This window comes from Narcine bancroftii, chromosome 6, assembly GCF_036971445.1.
Source record: "Narcine bancroftii isolate sNarBan1 chromosome 6, sNarBan1.hap1, whole genome shotgun sequence".
In the NCBI taxonomy this organism is placed as follows: Eukaryota; Metazoa; Chordata; class Chondrichthyes; order Torpediniformes; family Narcinidae; genus Narcine; species Narcine bancroftii.
Window position 1 is genome coordinate 127,288,219 of NC_091474.1, and position 22,711 is coordinate 127,310,929.

Below are 22,711 nucleotides of genomic sequence, written 5' to 3' on the forward strand. Positions count from 1 at the left end.
ACCGCAGAGCCCACCTCACTGACAAAAGGCAAAGGAGGAAAAACCCAACACCCAACCCCAACCAACCAATTTTCCCTTGCAACCGCTGCAATCGTGTCTGCCTGTCCCGCATCGGACTGGTCAGCCACAAACGAGCCTGCAGCTGACGTGGACTTTTTACCCCCTCCATAAATCTTCGTCCGCGAAGCCAAGCCAAAGAAGAAAGAAAAGAAGACATGAATGTATCTGTATTTAGAGGAAAATATATAGAATATAGACAAGAATTAATAAGGGAGGGAAAGGGAATAGAGGGAATAAGGAGGGAATTAAAAGAGTGACCTTTGTTACATATGAAAATTAAAATCTTTTCCGGGGGGGGCTGGGTGGGGAGGAGTTACGCTCACTGCAAAATCAGTTGACGTTTGCGAGTGAATTCACAAATCCAAATGGAGAGGGGAGATGTGGTTGCCCGACAAGGGATAAAGGGCAAATCAGGAGGGTGTAATGGAGGGTTAAAACCATGTGCTCAGATGCTTTCTCTGACAACACTGGGGCCACACTCAGGTCATCTTACTTTCAGAATTAGCAGATGTAATTAAACTCAGCCATGGGGATTTATCTGAAGATACACTTTGAAATGGAATTCCACCGTGAGGCCCAGGGAAAGCAGTTGTCAAATACGACACTCTGAAATTGACGTATTGGTCACAACCTGTCTTGCTCAAGAAGTTTTAATGAGTCCTTGTATCTACGAGATAAACCAGGAAATCATAGCATCCTGGTTCCATAATAATCAATCTTCTAAATTGTAGAATAGTATGCTCAGCTTTGATTTTGACTGACAAATGTTATAGGGAGTGGGTGCATGATTAATTGTTTTTGGGGTATAAAAGTCTGTGGTCCTGCTGCTGAAGTTTAGACTCTCCGAGGGATGGGAACATCCCTTGTCAAGAAGGAAGAACAGCAAGAGTCCGAGCAACGTCCCGGTCGGGGGAGGTGAAGGAGCTGCTACTGGCGCCCCGGCAGCCTACTACAAGAGTGCCGTCATTGCCTCGCTTCGGCAGTTGGGACCAGTCCAGGCGTTGTTAAGTATGATTAGGCAGGCTTGCATATTGTAGTTTGAAACCTGCTTTATATTTGTAATAAACATTTGTGTAGACTGAACTGCTCTCGGTGTGTGTCTCTGTTTTCTTTCGGTAGCTCAAACACTGTGACCAATCTAAAACGAACAAAGTGAAAGGTACAAGTTTACCCAAGACAGAGGGGGAGGGGAGAATGGGGTTAAAGAAGTTTTAAATAGGAGAATAAGGAAAATGTTTGATGTTTTAGAAATGTTGTCTTATAAAGTGTTCAAAACAAGAAAGCAGAAATGGATAAGAAGGAAAGGTGATGATGGAGAAACGGAAAGGGAAGATAAACAAAGTATGAAATGGCTACGCTGAACTATATGACTTTAAATATAAACGGACTACATAACCAAATTAAAAGGAAGAAACTACTAAATTTACTGAAAAAAGAAAAAATTGATATAGCATTTGTGCAAGAAACACATTTAACTGAATTGGAGCACAAGAAATTAAAGAGAGATTGGGTAGGACATGTAACAGCAGCGTCGTATAATTCAAAAGCAAGAGGAGTAGCTATATTAATTAGTAAAAATGTGCCAATTAAAATAGAAGAGGAAATAATAGATCCAGCAGGGAGATATGTAATGATAAAATGTCATATATATTCAGAATTTTGGAATCTACTCAATGTATATTCACCTAATGAAGAAGATTAAAAGTTTATGCAAGATATTTTTTTGAAGATAGCAGATACGCAAGGGAACAAATGAATAGGAGGGGATTTCAACCTGAATTTGGATTCAAATATGGACAAAACTGGGAAAAAAATTAACAGAACAAAGTAACCAAATTTATAATTAAATCGATGGAAGAAATGCAACTTTTGGATATATGAAGGAAACAACACCCAAATGAAAAGGAATATTCATATTACTCGGGTAGACATAAAACATACTCAAGAATAGACCTATTTTTGTTATCAGCTCGTATGCAAGATAGAGTAAGAAAAACAGAATATAAAGCTAGAATATTATCGGACCATTCACCCTTGATATTGACAATAGAGTTAGAGGACATCCCTCCAAGAATGTATAGATGGAGATTAAACTCCATGCTACTTAAAAGGCAGGATTTTAGAGAATTCATTGAAAGACAAATTAAAATGTATTTTGAAATAAATACGGAATCAGTGAAAGATAAGTTTATACTATGGGATGCAATGAAAGCATTCATTAGAGGGCAAATAATAAGTTATGTAACCAAGATGAAGAAGGACTATAATTAGGAAACAGAGCAGTTGGAAAGGGAAATAGTAAATATAGAAAAAGAATTAGCAATGAAGGAAGATACAACTAAAAGAAGATAATTGGCAGATAAAAAAATAAAATATGAAACACTACAAACATATAAGGTGGAGAAGAACATAATGAAGACAAAACAGAAATATTATGAACTAGGCGAAAAAACGCACAAAATTCTAGCATGGCAGCTTAAGACAGAACAAGCTAAGAAAATGGTATTGGCATCAAGGAAAAAAGACAAACAAATCACATATAATCCAATGGAGATCAAGGAAAACTTTAGAGAATTCTATGAACAATTATACCAAACTGAAAACAAAGGGAAAGAAGGCAAAATGGATGAATTTTTAACTAAAATTGAACTACCAAAATTACAAATAGAGGAACAAAATAAATTAATAGAACCATTTGAAATAGTAGAAATACAAGAGATAATAAAAAAATGACCAAATAATAAAACACCAGGAGAGGATGGATTCCCAATAGAATTCTATAAAACATTTAAAGATTTATTAATTCCTCCCCTCCTGGAAGTAATCAACCAGATTGATAAAACACAAAGCTTACGAGATTCATGTAAAACAGCAATAATTAAAGTAATACTAAAGCAAGGGAAAGATCCACTCGCACCAGCGTCATATAGACCAATATAATTACTTAACACAGATTATAAGATAATAGCTAAACTATTAGCAAACAGATTAGCCGATTATGTACCTAAAATGGTAAATCTAGACCAAACTGGATTTATTAAAAAAAGACGCACAACAGACAATATTTGTAAATTTATTAACTTAATTTATGCAGTAGAAGGGAGTAAAGTACCAACAGTAGCGGTTGCTTTAGACGCAGAGAAGGCCTTTGACAGAGTAGAATGGAATTATTTATTCAAAGTACTACAAAAATTCAGCCTACCAGAGAAATATATTAATTGGATTAAAGCATTATATAAGGGGCCATTGGCGAAAGTGACAGTAAATGGATATATATCAAAACAATTTAACTTAAACAGGTCAACACGGCAGGGATGCCCACTATCACCCTTATTGTTCGCGTTAGCTATAGAACCACTAGCAGAATTGATAAGAACAGAAAATAATATAAAAGGGATAAAAATAAAAGACAAGGAATATAAAATCAGTTTGCGGATGATGTTATAGTATACTTAACAGAATCAGAACTATCAATAAAAGAATTATATAAGAAATTGAAGGAATATGGAGAAGTGTCGGGTTACAAGATTAACGTAAATAAAAGTGAAGCAATGCCAATGAATAATGCAGATTTCTCAAAATTTAAGAAGGAATCACCATTCAGATGGCAAATGCAAGCAATAAGATACCTAGGTATACAAATAAATAAAAATCTCGGCCATCTATATAAACTCAATTATTATCCACTAATGAAAAAATTACAGGATGATTTAGAGCATTGGAAAGATTTACCATTAACACTAATAGGAAGGATAAACTGTATTAAAATGAACATTTTCCCAAGGATATTATACCTATTTCAGGCATTGCCAATACACTTGACAGAGAAATTCTTCAAGGAGTTAAAGAAAATAATAAGGAAATTTTTATGGAAAGGGGGGAAACCGAGGATAGCACTAGATAAATTAACAGTATGGTATAAACAAGGAGGCTTACAACTGCCAAACTTTAAAGATTATTATAGAGCCACACAATTAAGATACCTATCAGATTTTTATCAAACAAGGGAAAACCCAGATTGGACTAGATTAGAATTAGATAAAATAGGGGAAAAGATACCTGAACACATATTATATAAATGGGATGAAAAATTGGTACAACGTAGGAGTTCTCCAGTATTACATCATCTACTTAATATTTGGAAAAAGATTCATGTAGAAAGGAATAAAACAAATTACCAATTACCAAAACTAATATTGACGCAAAATAAGTTACTCCCTTTTTCAATAGATAACCTTTCCTTTAGAGAATGGGAGAAAAAAGGGATCAAAAGAATAGAAAATTGTTTTTCAGGAAATAGATTATTATCCTTTGAACAAATGAAAGATAAATACAATATAACTCAAGATACAGTGCTGGCATATTACCAATTGAGATCCTAATTGAAGGACAAATTAGGAAGCAGTCTGAGGTTACCAGAGGGAAGTAACTTTGAATATGTGATTACAGATACAATGATAATCAAAAGATTTATAACAAATATGTATATTAAACTGCAAGAAAAGGAGAATGAGGAAACAAATGGTAAAACTAAACAAAAATGGGAACAAGATTTAAATATAAAGATAAAAAAGGAAACATGGGAGAAGTTATGCTCAGGAGCAATGAGAAATACAATAAATACGAGGTTACGTATGATACAATATAACTGGATACACAGGCTATACATTACACCTCAAAAGTTAAATAAATGGGACCCAACAGTATCTGACAGATGTTTTCGATGTAAAAAAGAAATGGGAACAACAATTCATGCAATCTGGACATGTGAGAAATTAAAAAAATTTTGGGAAGATCTAAACCAAATATTAAATAAAATTACAGAAAACAATATACCAAAAAATCCAGAGATCTTCCTCCTAAGTAACATAAAAAACAAAGAATTTGGAATTGATTTGGAGGATGCACAAAAAAGATTTGTTAAGATAGCTCTAGCCGTAGCAAAAAAATGTATTATGTCAACCTGGAAATTGGAAGATAATTTGAAAATACATCAATGGTATATAGAAATGAATAAATGTATTCCATTAGAAAAAATAACATATAGTTTAAGAAATAATATTGAAATATTTGAACAAATATGGGAGCCTTACATGAAACACAATAGAGAAAACCTACCGGGGACATTCACTACCTAAATTAACGAAAGGAGAAGGAAATGAAAAGAATTGACTCAGTGGAATTTCTTGTTTATTTTTATTGAATGACAACATTGTTTGACTGGTTTAATGTATCTTAGATTTTGTACTTTAAATGGATGGGGGGTGGAGGTAGGGAGGGTGGGATGGGAGGAGGGAGGGGGGGGAGAAAATGACACTGTATATATTTGAAAAGGAACATGTATGTATCATGGTCAATGTGGTTTATGGTGTGAAAAATAAAAAATTTAAAAAAAAAATCTCCAAGATGTGCAAACTTTGCCCTTAGGAGGTGTGCTGAGGACAATATCAAACAGTTTAGCCCTCAAGCTGTAAGCACCATCATGAACAACTTCTATATGGATGACTGCCTCACTTCAGCAGCCTCAGATTTGTTTCAAGGGAGGTTTTCTACTTTCCAAGTGTATAAGTAACAGTCGTCATGTGTTGGCTGCCATTCCTGAAACAGAGAGAGCAAGGGAAATGAAGAATCTGGACTTGGACCATGACAACCTTCCTGTGGTGAGCGTTTTAGGTGGACAATGGTGTGTTCAGTCTGATGTTTTTGTTCAAAATCATCTTGAAAGACCAACCCCTCACAAGAAGGGGGATTCTTTCAACCGTCAGTTCGATATATGATCCCCCTAGGAATATTAGGACCAGTAGCCCTGACTGCCAAGAATTGGTTAGGATGATATGACACCAGACTCCACTGTACAGGATTGGATGTGTTGGATTCAGGATCTTCATAAGCTGAATCCAAGTGCTCAACTGCAGCATTTTGCTCGCCACTATGGCGAGCAGAATGGACAAGGTGTGGAGAAAAGAGCTGCAGATGGAACTAGCAGACTCCATATTTTGGACCGATAGCACCTCTGTGCTCAAATATACCAACAATAAGGCCACAACAGAGTTGTGCCCAACAGAGTTGTTGAAATTGACAAAGTCTCACATGCACTACAGTGGAGAGACGTTAACACAGTTAACAATCCAGCAGACATAGCTTCTCAAGGTTTGAAACTCCAATCTTTTCTGAAGAAAGAAATGTGGGTGTCTGGATCTCAGTTTCATCTACAGCATCAGGAAGAATGACCTCAAAATCCTGATGGATTGGAAGAAATCTCACCAAAGTCTCTGAAATCAGGAGCATAACCATAAATGCTGCTCAGATATCGTCTGAAGAAGAGGATCCAGTAACCCACTTAATCCATTACTTCTCATCCTGGACTCGTTTAAAATGGGAAGTAGCATGGGTGCTCAGACTTAAAAGACTGCTTCTGTATCACAGCAGAAAGAGAAAACAAGGAAGAGGTGCCTTTGCTCAGCTTCATCCAGATAACATCCATCAGAGAGATCTGCACAAAAGGGGACAGGAAATCTTGAGTCTCAGGAAAGCAGTGGTCTCACAGTTGAAGAACTGGCTAATGCTGAAATGGAGATCATCTGCTTTTGCCAGAAGAAGAAATTTGCAGCTGAAATCTCAAGTCTGAGAAAGGGAATGAATGTTAAGAGGACAATCCACATTCGTAAACTCAACCCAATTCTGGAGAGTAGGGGTGGGGGGTGGGGGGGACTTAGCAGTGCAGCAATGTCAGAAGAGATGAAACGTCCTTCATACTGGACAAAAATTTTCACATTTCTGATCTCATACTTCAATATGTTCATGAAGAGGTGGGTCATGGTAGTTGCAATCCAGACTATGCCAAGAATATTGGATTCCTGGTGCCACTGGGCCAATCAGAAAAATTATGATGAAATGTGGTTTGTCAGCGTGTAAATACTCCTGGACAACAGCAGATGGTTGATTTGTCCCTGGACAGAGTCTCTCCTGATAAAATCCCTTCACAGATGTTGGAGTTAATGATTTTGGACCCTTTGGAGTGAAGAATGGAAGGAGTGTGGTGAAATTCTATGGTGTTATTTTCACGTTTACCTGTAAGAGCAATACACATCAAAATGGCATCTTCACTTGACACAGACTCTTTCATTAATGCCCTTAAGCATTTTATAATGAAACAACTACGATCTGACAATGACATCAATTTTGTGGGAGCTCAGCACAAGTTGAAGGAGGCAATTAAAGGCTGGAATCATGGCCGAATCCATAATACACTGCTTCAGAAAGGAATCAATTGGATCTTCCATCCCACTGCTGACTCACACCATGGAAGTGTATGGGAAAGGTTCTCAATTCCACCCTAAATGTGCAAAGTCTTTTTTTAAAATATTTTATTTTGATTTTCATAGACTCACAAAATTCAAACAGTATAATCTTTCACCATTCATACAATATACAGATTCTATGTTTATTCCCCCCACCACCTCACTCCCCCACAACCCTACTGAAAAAAATCAATTAAATTGTACAGATACAAATTCTGGTGGGGTCAAAGTCCCCAACAGAACCCTAGGAAAAAACCTAAGGGAAAAAAAAAACAATCAGGATGGCTAAATAGCAAAGGCTAAAGATAAAAATTCAAAGGGAAAAAAATCAAAATTAAACTAAAATAAAATTGCTTGCATCATGTCCCACTTTCTTGGACATTTTAATTTCCCTGGAAGGAAAGATTGCTATCGTACCCCTATTTCGAAGGGGAGGGGCTAATCAATCTGAGTGCCAATATATTTCAAGTAAGAGATTTAAGGAAAGGCTGGACAAACAAAAGGGAGAAGTAATGGAAGTGTTACCATGATAAGATTTAGATGAGAAAGATGAGAGGTTGCACGAATGTGTTGTGTTTCTTTCTTAGATTGTACGTGATTTTCTCCAGGGGAATGCAACTCTGCATTTCCATATACCATCTTGTAGTACTTAGTTGGGAGTCAGACTTCCACAAAACCACTATACACTTCCTGGCTACTACCAAGACAATCTTCATGAATGAAATTTGATCTTTGGTCAACCTAAGACTCACGTCCCCGATATCTGCCAGAAGGTACAACTTTAGATCCTGTTGAAAATTCACTTCTGTAATTTTTTTCAGAATGTCCCCCTGGTCTTCCCAGAAGGGACTCACCTTTGTACATAGTCAGGTGGAGTGGACAAAAGTCTTGACGGGGGTCTCCACATTGATTTACATGATGCTGAGGCTATCCTCAACAGTTGTCCAATCACCAAGGCTTCTACAGATCAAAATGACCTTGAAGCACTTACCCTGAACCACCTTCTGCTCCTTAAGACTATGCCATTGATGCCACCAGGGCAGTTATAATTTCAGAATGAAGACATATATGCTTGTTGCAGATACAGGCAAGTTCAGTATATTTTGGACTTGTTCTGGAAAAGATGGATTAAAGAATATCTTCCCTAACTGCAGGAATGACAGAAATGGTCTAACGTCAGATATAACTTCACATCAGGAGTTTATCATGGATGACTCAGTACATCGAAACTCCTGACTAACTGGAAAAATTGTTGAGATCATTCTGGAAAAAAAAGGACGTATGTCATGTTCGGATTGTTATGAATGAACAACCCTTTTAAAATTTGTTTGGGACTAAAGGGACTTTGTTAGCACTAACACAGGACAGCAATGGAAAATTCACCAGACAATGGTAAATTCAAAATAATAGTTTTTTTTATTAAACTATTAATAACATAAAATTTCTTACTTATCTCTAGACTTACTTAACTCTAAATCTAACCCCACTATGCACACATTTAAATGTGTGTGTGTGTGTGTGTGTGTGTGTGTGTGTGTGTGTGTGTGTGTGTGTGTGTGTGTGTGTGTGTGTGTGTGTGTGTGTGTGTGTGTGTGTAATTTAAGTCCCACTCTGAAAAGTCAATCTTTAAAAGTTCAGCATCATTTTAGTCTTGCTTAAAGGTCTTAAGTTCTCAGTTCAGAAATAATCATAAAAGGTTTTAAACATGATACCTTCAGGCCTTTTTACTCACAATGTGGCCATTTTCTTCCAAACCCAGACAAGGGTTAAACAAATGTGGTTAACTTCTTCCACGATGAAGTCACAAATCAGTTAAAGGTTAAACAAAGTGGCCAAACACAAAAACAGACCCATTAGAAATCTGTCCTCTTTTCCAAGGAGACAGCAAAGTGGCCTTCATTAATTTAAAAGCCATTGATTCTGTGTTCCCCTTTCCCCAGAAGTAACACACAACACAGTACCAATTCTGGTTACTGTAACTCAACCCTGTCTTTCACAAGGTTTAAACCCCTGTTTCACAGGGTTTGACTTCTGTACTCTCCAAACTGAACTCAAAATGTCTGAATTCAGTAATATATTTCTCCAAATCATGTTATCATTACATCATCACCAAGGTGAGTCCCAATTCTTGGAAACCACATGACCATCAGTTTTATTTCTACCAAATTTCTGTTCCAGTTTTAAAACCATTCCATATCTATAATAACCTCTGACATCATCTTTGTTCAAGAGCCTTAGGCGACTTTGATGAAAAACAGATGGCTCCCTTCAGCAGTTCTTGAATAATTAAGACCCACTTGAAATCCATGAGCTCTATTTGTCCAAAACGCTGTGACTCTGAGAATGAACACTCTTCTCTGAAAACAATGATTCTCTATAAATGTGCTATGACCTGTATATGACCCTGTACCAACCTACAGCTAACTTACTAAGAATAGATACAGTATTTTAACTCCATAATTTTCTTTACTAAGACATTTTTACATATGAGAAATATAGTTAACATTAAAGATTAACATAAATCTGTTTCAGGATCAGGACCAAAACTGGCTTTCTGAACAGACCCATCAACAAAGTCTGCCTTCTATAGGAGACAGAGGTACTTTGACAAGCCCAGAACTGACTATTTTGTTGAGTTTTGGATCTTGCCCCATGTGCACTACACAAATTACAAACTTTATTGGCCCAGAGTAGTGGTAAAGATCACTCTTTTTAAGGCTATGTGCTAGTAACCTCTGGCCTTATGAAGAATGAATGTAGATGATCTACATCAGTGGTTCCCAACCTTTTACTTTCCACTCACATACCACTTTAAGTATTCCCTATGCCATGTGTTCTGTGATTAGTAAGTGGTTGCTTAAGGTGGTATGTGAGTGGAAAGTAAAAGGTTGGGAACCACTGATCTACATAATACTGGAATATACTGTTTTTGATTGTTATTAATAATTGTGTAATTATTATTTGAGACATAATAATTAGGGGCCAGTATGGTTGGAGCCAAAAGTATGTTGTTTGTGGTCGATGGTTTGGTTGCGGGTGTCGGCTGCGTTCTGGGGTCCAGAGGCTGCGCGCGCTCTGCTGCTGCACAGTTCACTGTGGATGGTTGACGCATGTGCGTGGGTTCAGGTGGGTGGATTTTAGTTAGCCCACGATGACAGGTGTGGCAGGATGGACAATTGGTGAGTAGGGCTCTGGTATTTTCTGTTGATTGTTAGTCACATTAGCAAGGACATTATTATTACCCAGTTCATGGACATTCCCACATTACAATGATTGCTACCAAGTTATGAGTCCTTTTGTGTTCACTAATAAACAGTTTAAAACACACCTTGACCTTGTTATGAATTTAATTGAACATGTCACAGTAAAGAGCTCACCTAGCCAGCCAAACGGCTCTTTTAAAGGATAGTATTCACTACACCCTCATTCCTTTAAACTGTCCAACTTTTCTCGCCCATCTCTGGTATCAATCCGGGTGTTTTTATGGAGGGCCTCTGCTTCGAGGTCGGTTCCATCTGCGGACAAAAATTTGAATTTACCTTTTTATAGAGCAGCTCTAAAAAGCTGCTCCAGTGCCACCTTTACATGGACCAGCACCTCAGTGCATCCTCTAGAGCCACTGTAGGCGGGGCAACTGTTTCCATGGTGCTGGAAACATGACAGCATAAACACGCTGGAACCAGCTACGTGTAGGATTATGGATGACAAAGTTGGCCGTTAATCATTCTTCTGCCTGACCAAATCTCTGGCAGGGAATGGGGGGAGGGATCATTAGAGACCAGGACCATGGCACGAAGTCAGCCCAAAACTGGCATCCCTGAGAGGAAGCAAAATCCCCCTGTATGGGGGGGGGGGGGGAGAGGGGGGGTGTTAAGGGGTGAATTAGCACAGGCAGCCTTGGGAGCAATGACCTCAGGGGAGGCTCATTGGACAAATATCTGCAGAATTACCCAGGATTCTGCCTGACACAAGCTGTTTACCGCAGATTTGCTGAACAGCTTTGTTAGGTCCTGGGTCATGGGCAGACAGTGTCATCGTGAGTCATCAACCTGCCTTCACCTATGAAGGAAGGTGGAGTGCTTCGCTCCACCCTGAAGAGGGATTGGAGTCAGCGTCTTTGAGCTACTCATGGAGCATTTATGAAGGTAAGGTCTGCAACGTGAAGGTGGAGAATCTCTGACTTTACAGTCGCAATTTTTTACTTTATAAGAGCCTTCCAATACAGCTGATGCAGAGAAAATGTTTCCTCTTGTCGGGCACAGAAAATCATTATGAAGCTTTCATTATGGGAATGTTACTAATAAATCTAATAGGGATTCAGAAGAAACCCCTTACTGCACAGGAAATAGTGCAGAGAGATTTAAGGAAAGGCTGGACAAACAAAAGGGAGAAGTAATGGAAGTGTTACCATGATAAGATTTAGATGAGAAAGATGAGAGGTTGCATGAATGAAGCTTAAATTCTATTGTGATTGGGCCAATGTATGATGCATTTAAGGGAACCTCTATAACTACGAGGGAGGAAAAAAATAAAAGAATATGTTTATTGGATAAGATAAAGCAAAATAAGTGAAATAAATTACAATTTTGCAACAACTTTCATGACCAAGATATCCCAAAATAGCCTATAATCAATTAAATTCTTTGAAGTACAAATAGTGTTGTAAGATGCGGAAGGAGAAGGTTTGTGTGAAGCATAAACACCATCATCAATTACTTAGCTCAAAGGTTGTTTCCAGTCTGTAAGTTCAACAAAATAGAAAGACTTGACATTGGTAAAAATGTTCTTGGGTTAGTTTGTGGTTAAGGAAGCTGCAGTCAATGTGTGTAAATAAGTAAGTGTGAGAGAAAAGATAGAATAATAAGAGTGAGACTCACTCAATTCTGCTGAAAACACATGTGAATTCATATAATTCAGAAAGAATGAAAAGGCATGTCTCCACAATGAAGAGATCTGCAGATTAGGTCAATTTAGCCAGTTGCAAATAAAGGAATGGTGATAGCTGAGTTGTCCACCTTTGCACATGTATTTTAGGAGTAATGTTTAAAAGAGTAATCTGAGGTGGATGACATCTCTGAATAATTCCCCTTCCAGTACAGTATGTGAAGAGGGTGACCGTTAAGAGCTGCTATTTTCATAAGTAGGCTACTAATAACTAATATGGACTAATTGATAGCTATTGATTACATGACATAGAAAATCACTCCACTCTTCTTCTTTGGCTTGGCTTCGCGGACGAAGATTTATGGAGGGGTATGTCCACGTCTGCTGCAGGCTCGTTGGTGACTGACAAGTCCGATGCAGGACAGACAGGCACGGTTGCAGCGGTTGTAAGGGAAAATTGGTTGGTTGGGGTTGGGCGTTGGGTTTTTCCTCCTTTGCCTTTTGTCAGTGAGGTGGGCTCTGCGGTCTTCTTCAAAGGAGGTTACTGCCCGCCGAACTGTGAGGTGCCAAGATGCATGGTTGGAGGTGATATCAGCCCACTGGCAGTGGTCAATGTGGCAAGTACCAAGAGATTTCTTTAAGCAGTCCTTGTACCTCTTCTTTGGTGCACCTCTGTCTCGGTGGCCAGTGGAGAGCTCGCCATAGAACACGATCTTGGGAAGGCGATGGTCCTCCATTCTGGAGACGTGACCCACCCAGCGCAGTTGGGTCTTCAGCAGCATGGATTCGATGCTTGTGGACTCTGCCAGCTCGAGTACTTCGATGTTGGTGATGAAGTCATTCCAATGAATGTTGAGGATGGAGCGGAGACAGCGCTGATGGAAGTGTTCTAGGAGCCGTAGGTGATGCCGGTAGAGGACCCATGATTCGGAGCCGAACAGGAGCGTAGGTATGACAACGGCTCTGTACACGCTGATCTTTGTGTGTTTCTTCAGGTGATTGTTTTTCCAGACTCTTTTGTGTAGTCTTCCAAAGGCGCTATTTGCCTTGGCGAGTCTGTTGTCTATCTCTTTGTCGATCCTTGCATCAGATGAAATAGTGCAGCCGAGGTAGGTAAACTGGTTGACCGTTTTGAGTTCAGTGTGCCCGATGGAGATGTGGGGGGGGGGGGGGCTGGTGGTCATGGTGGGGAGCTGGCTGATGGAGGACCACAGTTTTCTTCAGGCTGACTTCCAGGCCAAACATTTTGGCAGTTTCCGCAAAACAGGACGTCATGCACTGGAGAGCTGGCTCTGAATGGGCAACTAAAGCAGCATCGTCTGCAAAGAGTAGTTCATGGACAAGTTGCTCTTGTGTCTTGGTGTGAGCTTGCAGGCGGTATGCGGTACCGGATGTAAACAGCGTCTTCATTGTTGAGGTCTTTATTGGCTTGTTTCAGCATCATGCTGAAGAAGATAGTAAAGAGGGTTGGTGCGAGGACGCAGCCTTGCTTCACGCCGTTGTCAATGGAGAAGGGTTCGGAGAGCTCATTGCTGTATCTAACCCAACCTTGTTGGTTTTCGTGCAGTTGGATAACCATGTTGAGGAACTTGGGGGGGCATCTGAGGTGCTCTAGTATTTGCCAAAGCCCTTTCCTGCTCACAGTGTCAAAGGCTTTGGTGAGCTCAACAAAGGTGATGTAGAGTCCTTTGCTTTGTTCTTTGCACTTTTCTTGGAGCTGTCTGAGGGCAAAGACCATGTCAGTAGTTCCTCTGTTTGCGCGAAAGCCACACTGTGATTCTGGGAGGACATTTTCGGCGTCACTAGGTATTAGTCTATTAAAGAGAATCCTAGTGAAGATTTTGCCTGCAACGGAGAGCAGCGTGATTCCCCTGTAGTTTGAGCAGTCTGATTTCTCAATGTTGTTTTTGTACAGGGTGATGATGATGGCATCATGAAGGTCCTGAGGCAGCTTTCCTTGGTCCCAGCAGAGCATGAAAAACTCATGCAGTTTGGTATGCAGAGCTTTGCCGCCAGCCTTCCAGACCTCTGGGGGGATTCCATCCATACCTGCTGCTTTGCCACTTTTCAGTTGTTCAATTGCCTTATATGTCTCTTTCCGGGTAAGGACCTCATCCAGCTCTAGCCTCAAGGGTTGTTGAGGGTGCTGGAGCAGGGCGGATTCTTGGACTGAGTGGTTGGCACTGAAAAGGGATTGGAAGTGTTCTGACCATCGATTGAGGATGGAGATCTTGTCGCTGAGGTGGACTTCGCCATCTGAGCTGCGCAGAGGGCTTTGGACTTGGGGTGAGGGGCCATACACCGCCTTTAGTGTCGCATAAAAACCCCTGAAGTTGCCAATGTCGGTGCTAAGCTGGGTTCATTTGGCGAGGCTAGTCCACCACTCATTTTGGATCTCCCGGAGTTTGCGCTGAAGGTGGCTGCATGCGAGACGGAAGGCTCATTTTTTCTCTGGCCATGAAGGCTTTGCAAGGTGAGCCTGGTGGGCAGATCGCTTCTTTGCCAGCAGCTCCTGGATTTCCTGGTTGTTTTCATCAAACCAGTCCTTGTTTTTCCTGGAAGAGAAGCCCGGTACTTCTTCAGTGGATTGCAGAATGGCCATTTTCAGCTGATCCCAGAGGGTTTCAGGAGACGTGTCCGTGAGGCAGTTTGCATCCTTGAGCCTTGCTTGGAGGTTTGCCTGGAAGTTTCCTCTCACTACGTCTGACTGCAAGTTTCCAACATTGAACCTCTTTCTGGGGGCACCAGTGTTCTTGAACTTTGGCTTGAAGTGAAGGTTGAGCTTGCAGCGAACAAGCCGGTGGTCAGTGTGGCATTCCGCGCTGGGCATGACCCTAGTGTGGAGCACGTCTCGTTTGTCTCTTCCTCGCACCAGAACGTAGTCCAGGAGGTGCCAGTGTTTGGATCGGGGATACATCCAGGTAGTCTTCAGGCTGTCTCTCTGCTGGAAAAGGGTGTTAGTAATGTCAAGCCGCTGTTCTGCGCAGAGTTCCAGCAGGAGGCGCCCTTTGTCATTGCACTTGCCGACACCATGCTTGCCAAGGATTCCTGGCCAGGTTTCTGAGTCTTTTCCGACGCGAGCGTTGAAGTCGCCAAGAATGACAACCTTGTCGGCTGTAGGGGTACGTTGGATGAGGTTGCGCAGATCAATGTAGAACTTGTCCTTTTCTGCTGGTTCCACCTGAAGGGTTGGAGCATAGACACTGATGAGAGTGATACGTCACTTGTTTTGAAGGGGGAGTCGCATGGACATGATCCGGTCAGAGTGGCCTGTCGGGAGGTTTTCGAGTTTGGAGGCAATGGAGTTCTTGACCATGAAGCCAACACCAGATATGCGTCATTTAGCCTGAGGCTTGCCAGACCAGTAGAGTGTGAAGCCTGTGTTGTGTTCTTGGAGGCTGCCTACATCTGCAAGGCGGACTTCGCTGAGAGCGGCTATGTCGATGTCGAGTCTGAAGAGTTCATGTGCGATGAGGGCAGACCGACATTCAGGTTGGTGGCTGTCAGCCTTGTCTAACATGGTTCTGATGTTCCAACATGCTAGCTTGAGTTTGTGTGCATCTTTTGAAGGGGAGGACGTGGACCTGTCCTCGGGCCTGCGCAAAGGAGCTTTTAGGTGAAGTGCAGTGTGCACAGTACTGGCCCCACCCTTTACACCCATGGTTCATGTGCCGTGGTCAAGCAAGCTGGGACGTGGCAGTGAAGTCCTTGGGTCATAGGTTTTATATCGGAGTGACCTTCTCCTATGCAGGTTGCTTAACCGGGCTGAAGAGGCCTGCCTCTCCTTTTAGGTCGAACCATATCTGGAGATCTACGACTGCTGTCCACTGTTATGGAATGGTGCGCTCCACTACTATAATATCATGCTACCATCAACACAGAAAACTAACTAGATAGGTGTAGAGCTTGTCGAAAGAACCAAAGACTTGTTGATCCAAACCAAGGCTTTTATTAGCAAAAGACAGGAGCTCTTCACAGGTGGCCGACCAGTCCGGAATGATCCGACCTGGCTAGGGACACAACCCTTTAAGGCCCAGACAGTAGGTGTGGCTAAGCTCTCAGCCAATCGCTGTAAGCACAGTCATTACATAATCTAGATACTGTAACTATATACATTGGTGATAGGTCTGTACTATCACAATAGGCACAGATTTTTTTTATCCCAGCAATTCGAAAATTGTTCAAATAAGTTGACAAAAATTTCACCTGTAACATCTAATAGAATGATCTCCAAGGACTGATTGAAAATGATTTTCCATTATGATTAACATGTCCACGTTCTGGTTTGCCAGGTTATATGGGACTGTCTTCATTTAAAAAAATGCTTCTATTAACATTGTCCAGCCAAATAGAAACATCCAGAATAGATCTGGATCAGATTCTCATTCTATTGCAAATAATGAAAAATGAGTTTGGCAGAGTGTAAATTACTTCCAAAAATTCCGATCTATCTTTATTAAAATCTATCCTGGACAGTTCTTTCTCAGTCTGTAATTCTTAATTTTCTGTGGTTAGGCAAATGATTTTTCATGAATGCATTAATTTTTATCATTTTTATTTAAGTTAAATAATTTTTTCAGAACATTGTTATCAATAATTTGTGAAAAATGTGTGAGAAAGAAATGCAACATTGGTTTAAGAGCATTATTTGATTCCAAAGTTTTAGACCATTAAATTTTCTGGTGGAAAATTCTACCAAGGATGTATTATTATATAAAAAGGGATTTATTTTACCCTGTAGCAGTTGCTTATTTACCTGCATTGAGAGCGGTGCGGGCCGCCACTGTTGTCACATCTGAGGCAATCCGAGAGAGTAATAGCGTGCATGTGTGGGTTAGTTCAGAAGGCTGCTTTCATGGTGATAGATCTCAGACACAGGAGGAGGAGAGTGAGAGTGTCAAGATCACCCATGTGGTGGCGAACCAATGAAAAGGTCAGTGTTTGGTGGGATGAAGAAGAGAGTGCTGTGGAATAAAGAGATCAACTCCATTTTATGTAAAATAAATCATGTGAGTGTGTTCTTTAAATTGTGTATAAACTGGGTAAATTATGGCTGCTACAAGTGGTGATCCCGAGGGTTCACATCACCTTCTAGATTAAAATGGAAAGAGATGAAGATAAATCCAAGAAAGGTCAAGGAGGTCAAGTTAGAGTTTCCCCCCTTTTTATTAACAATGCACCATCATAGTTCTTGATTCTCAATATGACAAGTCAGAAGATGAAATTTATTTTACTTGTGGCACATCTTCCAGAGCAGATTGCCTGTGAAGTGGAGGATGTTTTAGATGGTCCAGATGATAATTTCCCATATGACATCTTTAAGGCTGTTATTCTGCTGTGTATTAAGCCATCTAGGGAAAATCGTATTGCTGAGTTGCTAGCTGACAACAACCTAGGCGTAGGCAACCATCACAAATATTGAGGAGATGGTGTAGGCTTGCTGGATGGAGTCTGTTGAAGGAGATTTTTGGAAGTAGAGGTTCCTCCAATATTTACCTCATTGAGTTCAAGGACAGAGTGTCATTTTGAGCGTCCACCCTTGATGAGTTGGCGGATAATGCCAAACTCATTATGTCCATTACCTCTGCAATGAAAATAGAAGGATTGGCTACTTCCCCTAATCAGCAGGAGCAAGCAGGAGCAAATGGAGCTGGAACAATTGCTTACTGCACCTTGTGAACTGCCTGGATCTTATAAACCGAAGATAACTACAGCACCAAATGGCAGCACTGACTATGCAGGTCCAGGCATTGAGCAACCAATGAAATTCCACCTGTCAGCTTGGTTGGAATCGTGCTGGTCAAGGACATGGTAGTGGTGACGAGTAGCGTATTTATTGGAAGCACCAGAAATTTAGTGCTTCCGCCTGGTCCTTTTAGCCACCTTGCCTCGACTCCTGGGAAACGGCCAGGTCTAGCAGTAGAGGCAACTGCTGCCCATAAGCACGTCAGCCACCATCTCTTCCTCAAAGACCATCTCTCGTGAGTTCAATTTCTTGTCAATTCTGGTGCAGAGATTTCTGTGGTCTCGCCAACCCCTGAAGAATGCAGACACCCTAATATATCATGTGTTCTTTCAGCCGTGAATGATTCTCATATTCAAACATATGGCCAGAGGTCACTCATGCTGGATTTTATTCTCAACCAACCTTTTTGGTGGGTTTTCATGGTAAAATCATTTGGGAGCAGATTTCCTGGCACATTTTTCATTGCAAGTGGATTCAAAGAATCATTATGTCATGCACCTCAGCTCTTGTATGCAAGCCCCTCCAGTCTCAACTGCTTAACACACCTCCAACCTAGCTCCTGCCCTTTAGGAACATTGTGCCAGCGCTTTCTTTGCCTAGTGACCCCATCATATCACCATTCAGACATCAGACATGCAGTAACCTACCATGTAGGGATGCAGGGTCCTCCAGTTGAAACGTAGATTATCCCCAGACCATATTAAAATCGTGAAAGCGGAATTCGACAACGTGCAGGAGATGGGTATAGTCCGAGATCTAACAGCTGCTGAGCGTCACCATTGCATATGGTTAAAAAAAAAATTTCCTGGGGATTTGTGACCTTGTGGTGATTATCGTGCCTGAAATAATTCCACTGTGTCTGACTGATACAACATTCTTAATTTCCAAGACTTCTCAGCAAACCTCCACAACAAACATGGATTTGTGGAATTCATGGTCTCCTGCAGCTGTGGAGACAGGATCATTGGGAGAATTTAAAGGGGAAATTATAGGTATCTAATTAGGCAGGGTATCATGGGATACGGGGATAAGGATGGAACTTGGAACTAGATGCGAGAACAGTTTAGCTCGGAGAGCTTTCACGGAGCACACGCAATGGGCCAGTAGCACAGCAAATCACTTGTATCAATGTTTAAACAACAAACAAAAAGGTAAGGCTTTTTAAGCATTAAAATAATTTTAAATCTCACCAAAAAAAGTGCTGGCCACCGCCAATCACTGACACCTTCCCACGAAGGCCCTCTCCTGTTGGGAGCCCAAGGTTCCAGCTCCTACTCGGGAGCTCGAAGTCTTTGCTGTTGCTGGCAACCCAAGGTCTCCAGTGTCGCCGGCAGCCCGATGTTGCTGATCAGTTTGGCTCCGAAAATTTTTTGGATAAATGAGGATTTCTGATTTGTTTTGGATATCCTCATTTATCCAAATTTTTTTTTTAAATTTGATAATTGAGGATTTCAGAGAATCCAATTTTGGATAATTGGAGTTGTTGTATGCTAAAATTTAGGATTTCTATTATGTCTAAAGGTTGTGGAAAAGATTCAAGAATGGCCCCCACAATATTTGAAACCTTATATTTGAGTTACTAATTGAGTAACAACTCTTTTCTAGGTTTAAACAGGACATAATGCCCCTTAACCACTGAGCATGGGTGGGTGGGACAGCATCCTTCCATCTAAACAATATCGCATGTCTGGCTATGGGAGACACAAAAGACAGAACTTGACATTTGATTGGAGTTAAAAGAATTTCATCCTCTCCAGTTGTGCTGTAAAGATCAACCAAGAATTTGCATCTAGATTTAAATTAAGGATTAAGGATAGAGTTTGAAACACCTCTCCAAAATCCTTCAAGACACATCCAAAACATATGGATTAGAGAAGCCTCTTACCCTTATCACAGCAAGCATCTATATTTGAATAAATAGGAGATAATTTAACTTTAGATTTTGGAGCCCTATGTATAACTTTAAATTGTAACAATGATTTGCAATGAAGATGTGGTATTAACCCACTTAAAAATTGAATCCTAAATCTCGTCCAATATTGAAAGGCTTAAATCCAGTACCCAGGCATTTTTAATTTTAATTAGGGGAACATGTCTTAAACCTACCAACTTATCATAAATAATATATATTAGACCTTTAAGAGAAAGTTGTAAACTTTAAAAAAAAATCAACAATGTTCGCATCGGGTGCCCTGGGGAAATTAGGGATCTGAGATTGAAGAAAATGTCTAATTTGCAAATATATGAAAAAATGACTATTTGGAAACTTGAGCTTTTCAGAAAGCTGTTTAAATGATGCAAAACTGTTGTCAATAAAAATATTTTTGAAACATTCAATACCCAATCTGTATCAATCATGAAAAACACAATCCTGTAAAGAAGGTTGCAAAAGATGATTGGACAGAATAGGACTTGAAAGAGAAAAGCCATGAAGTCCAATATATTTTCTGATCTGCACCCAGACTCTCAAAGTCTGCCTGACAACTGGGTTGTCAACTGATTTATTTAAAGAAAAATGGAAGTGAGGATCCAAGAAGTGCTGAGATGGAATTTTTTTTAGCAGAATTTAAATCCATTGCTATCCAAACTGGACTGACCACTCAGTTATAAAAATGTAACTAAAACATAAAGTTATGTATGTGGACCACCCAATAATAAAATCTGAAATATGTGGCACTACACTTCTGTTACTTTTGGTTTTTTAAAAATGAACTTTATTTAGATGAGAGTGTTTACCCTATATAAGATGATATAGCCGAATCAAATGAATCGAAAACTATTTGGGATTGAAAATTGGTATAGATTTTTATATAATGTTGTTAAAACATTCACTTTAATGGAATTAATATGACCAACCAGAGATGTAGACAGGGGCAACCATCGTGTTAGAGACTATTTCACAAGTTTTAATAGAGCAAGGAAATTTTCCTTAAAAAGATACTTATGATTCTTTGTAACTGTAATACCAAGATAAGTAAATTGATTTTTATTGGCCCAGTTTATGGAAGGATGTTGTAAGCTTTTTGCCAGTTCCGTCACATTTGTCAGGTGGTGGGTAAATCTAATCAAGGTCCTGCAGTGACACCCTTACCACCTATCCCTGCTTTCGGTGAGTCTTTCTCAAAAGTGATTGTGGACTGTGATGGCTCATTGCCAAACACCAAATCTGGGAATCAGTGTTTGTTGACAGTTATGTGTGAAGCCACAAGGTTTCTGGAGGCAATTCCTCTGAGAAACATTAAAGCAAAGGGAATTGTGAAGCTTTCTTAAAGCTCTTCAACTTGGTTGGCTTGTCTAGAGAAATTCAGTCAGATCAAGGGAGTAAATTTGTCAGGCTTATTCCAGTAAGTGGTTTATGAATTGAGAGTTAAGCAGATTGTATCCTCTGCATACAATCCAGAGAGTCAAAGGGCCTTGGAGAGACCCTGAAATACATGATGAGAACTTATTGCTTTGAGAATGAAAAGGATTAGGATGAAGGGGTTCATATACAGTGAGGGAGTCTGCCCATGAATCACTTGGTTTTAGTCCATTTGAGTTGGTTTTTGGACATGAGGTGAGAGGCCTGTTAACGTTATTAAAGGAACAGTGGGTTAATAATAATGTGCATTTAAATTTGTTGGATTATGTCTTTAAATTTAAGGATTGGTTAAATAAAGTTTGTGAAATGGCAAAGGAGAATTTAAAAGCCACTCAACAGAAGATGAAGGTTTGGTATGATTGCAAGGCAAAGATGAGAAATTTTAAATCTGATGAGTGTTGGTTCTATTTCCTACACATTTAAACCCTCTTAGGGCTAGGGTTTCAGGACCCTATGAAGTTGAATCTAAAATTAATGAGGTCATTTATGTTATAGAAACATCTAATTCCAAATGAGAAACTCAGGTCTGTTATGTAAATATGATTAAGCCATATTTTGAGCAGGTGCTTCACAGTGAGAATAAGTTTTCACCAGAAGTAATGGTTAATGAGGAGACAAGTAAAACATGTTTCAGAGAAGGTCATGGGACACAAAAATTGATAAGACCGAGGTTGGAAAATTCTATGGTTTTGACAGACCTAGAAACAAAGTTAGCTCGTCTCCAAACTTCTGAAAATAAAGAAATGGGTCAGTTACTTTTAAAATTTAAGAATTTATTTCCAGATGTACCTCAGAAAATTTTCCTAATTTAGCATGATGCTAGACCTACTAAACAATCCCTTCTTTGGCTTGGCTTCGCGGACGAAGATTTATGGAGGGGGTAAAAAGTCCACGTCAGCTGCAGGCTCGTTTGTGGCTGACAAGTCCGATGCGGGACAGGCAGACACGATTGCAGCAGTTGCAAGGGAAAATTGGTTGGTTGGGGTTGGGTGTTGGGTTTTTCCTCCTTTGCCTTTTGTCAGTGAGGTGGGCTCTGCGGTCTTCTTCAAAGGAGGTTGCTGCCCGCCAAACTGTGAGGCGCCAAGATGCACGGTTTGAGGCGTTATCAGCCCACTGGCGGTGGTCAATGTGGCAGGCACCAAGAGATTTCTTTAGGCAGTCCTTGTACCTTTTCTTTGGTGCACCTCTGTCACGGTGGCCAGTGGAGAGCTCGCCATATAACACAATCTTGGGAAGGCGATGGTCCTCCATTCTGGAGACGTGACCCATCCAGCGCAGCTGGATCTTCAGCAGCGTGGACTCGATGCTGTCGACCTCTGCCATCTCGAGTACTTCGACGTTAGGGGTGTAAGCGCTCCA

The 22,711-nt window shown here is 40.4% G+C and overlaps 1 protein-coding gene across 6 annotated transcripts in view; it reads right to left on the reverse strand.

The window, feature by feature from the left end:
• Positions 1-22,711, reverse strand: part of LOC138736468 (collagen alpha-1(XXI) chain-like) — a 330,315-nt gene that overhangs the window by 26,356 nt on the left and 281,248 nt on the right. For 5 of the 6 annotated variants that reach the window (XR_011340296.1, XR_011340298.1, XR_011340297.1 and 2 more), the window contains one exon: positions 10,739-10,876. The exons of the other annotated variant lie outside the window; for it this stretch is intronic. The gene's annotated coding sequence lies outside the window, so the exon portion shown is untranslated. The remainder of the gene's footprint in view (positions 1-10,738; positions 10,877-22,711) is intronic. 6 annotated transcript variants of the gene reach the window in all.